Raw genomic sequence first — 2,500 nt, forward strand, 5'->3', positions numbered from 1 at the left:
TTTCCTTTCCTCAATGGACTATTTTCCCTATTGGACCCTTGGGCTTATAGCATCATGCTTTTCGAACTAGGGTTGTAGCTTGGCTAGTAATAATAATATCTCAAATATTTTTTTTAGAAAATCTGCATGAATAAGGCTAAGAAACCATATAGTGTACAGTTAGAGAAAAAAGAAGCAACGAATAATATATTTTGTTTGCCATTTAATGAATGTCATTTAGATGTCATACCCCATTTGAAAAACTATATCTATGTGTAGTGTTTAAATATAGTTGTACTTTAATATATGTTGATAAGAATAGCCCTGGAAATGAAAATAATATAGTATTCAGTATTACTTGTACAGACAGTAACTTGTTCTATGTCGGCCTAACATCCAAAGACATTTCTGTCCAGATAAAACAACTTAAGATGACTGTCTCTAAGGGATTTTCTAACATTGCTTTAGCTTCTCACTGGCTAAGATTAAGTCATAGAATCAGCTGTTCAAAAACGAATACAATAACCCATGTTAATGACTTTACCCAAAGAAATATGGTTGAATCCTTCTTAATTGGCTGTAATAAAGGCCACAGTTTTTCGTGGATACATACATACATACATACATATATGTATAGTATATATATATATATATATATATATATATATATATATATATATATATATATATATATATATTAACATGGATACGCGATGAAACTAAAGTAGAGGGTATTCTAAAAACATGCAAGCAAAGGAATTGGACATAGGCAGGAAATATGTGCATGACAGATAAAAGATAGACATTAAGAATTGCAGAATAGGTCCCTAGAGATTACAAAAGAAGCACGGGAAATAAAAATAAGTTGATGTATTGAGGAACTAAGAAAACTTGCGCATAAAATCTGTCAGAAAAACCATACGAAGAAGTGAGTGGAAGGACATGTCTGAGGCCTTTGTTCTGCAGTTACAACTGAGGATAACGATACATATGACACCTTTAGCTACCTGAAATGACTAATTAATGTCATCTCAATGTGGGCTCGAACCACCAACCTTTCGGTTAACACGCGTTAACCAATTGTGCCACGGAGGCTTGACATAATAATGTCCACTCAGATATTTTATTAATATAGCAAGTTCACTTAAAAATAGATCTATTGATAAATGTGCACAGTCACATTGCAATATCTCATTTTATGTTTATTCTCTTTTATATCTTTTATCAATAACTCTTCTGTTGTGAATCATACAAGGAGACAATGAAATAATTTCAGTCGGGAATTGTTTCCATTTCATATCTGTCAGTAGTTTTTTAAATATATTTTTATTATTATTATATATATAGATATATATATAAATATATATATATATATATATATATATATATATATATATATATATATAGATATATATATATATATATATATATATATATATATATATATATATAGATATATCTATATATAGATATATATATATATATATATAGATATCTATATATATATATATATATATATATATATATATATATATATATATATATATATATATATCCATCTATCTATCTATATCTATATATATATATATATATATATATATATATATATATATATATATATATATATATATATATATATATATATAAATATATGTATACAGTATATATATATATATATATAAAACATTGATACTGGAGCAAACTAAACTAGATGAAATTCTAAAAACATGTGGGAAAATAGACATGGACAGGATATATAATGAGAATGACATAATAGATATACATTAAAAATACAAGAATGGGTTCCTAGTGATTGTAAATAGAAGGAAAGGACGGAAGAGAGGAGGATGGATTGACTAAGAAAATTTGCAGGCTTAAACAGTCACAGAAAGACCATATACAGTTAAGAGAGGAAGAACACGTCTGAGCCCTTTGTCCTGCAGTGGACTAGTTAAGGCTGATGATGATTGTTATGATATACATGACACTTAGCTACACGAAATGACTAATTAATGTTATCTAATCAGACTCATCATGCCACCATTAAAAGCTCCGCCCCCGGGTGGGCTCGAACCACCAACCTTTCGGTTAACAGCCGAACGCGCTAACCAATTGTGCCACGGAGGCTTGACACATCAATGTTTCACTCAGATAATTTATCGAAATAGCATGTGCACTTAAATGTAGATCTATTAATAATTGTGTGCTCATTGAGTTAGGAGAAGTACAATAAAATTACCTTATCGACATAGTATACAGCCATAATGCAGTGTTTCAATGAATGATTTTCATTATTTCTATCTTTAACAGAATAACTATTCTGCTATGAATCATACAAAAAGGAGAAAATGAAATAATATCTATCGGGAATTTTTTTACCTGCCAGTAGTTTTTCATATATATATATATATATATATATATATATATATATATATATATATATATATATATATATATATATATATATATATATTCATATATATGTATATGTATATATACATATCCATAAATATATACATAC

General features: G+C 27.7%; 1 protein-coding gene and 1 non-coding gene across 2 annotated transcripts in view; both read right to left on the reverse strand.

The window, feature by feature from the left end:
* The window catches only part of LOC137620639 (centromere protein F-like), a 265,316-nt gene that overhangs the window by 191,199 nt on the left and 71,617 nt on the right, over positions 1-2,500 (reverse strand). The window lies entirely within an intron of this gene.
* On the reverse strand, positions 2,033-2,106 carry TRNAN-GUU (transfer RNA asparagine (anticodon GUU)). The gene has a single exon. It is a non-coding gene; the product is annotated as a tRNA-Asn (tRNA).

This window comes from Palaemon carinicauda, chromosome 27 (assembly GCF_036898095.1).
Source record: "Palaemon carinicauda isolate YSFRI2023 chromosome 27, ASM3689809v2, whole genome shotgun sequence".
In the NCBI taxonomy this organism is placed as follows: Eukaryota; Metazoa; Arthropoda; class Malacostraca; order Decapoda; family Palaemonidae; genus Palaemon; species Palaemon carinicauda.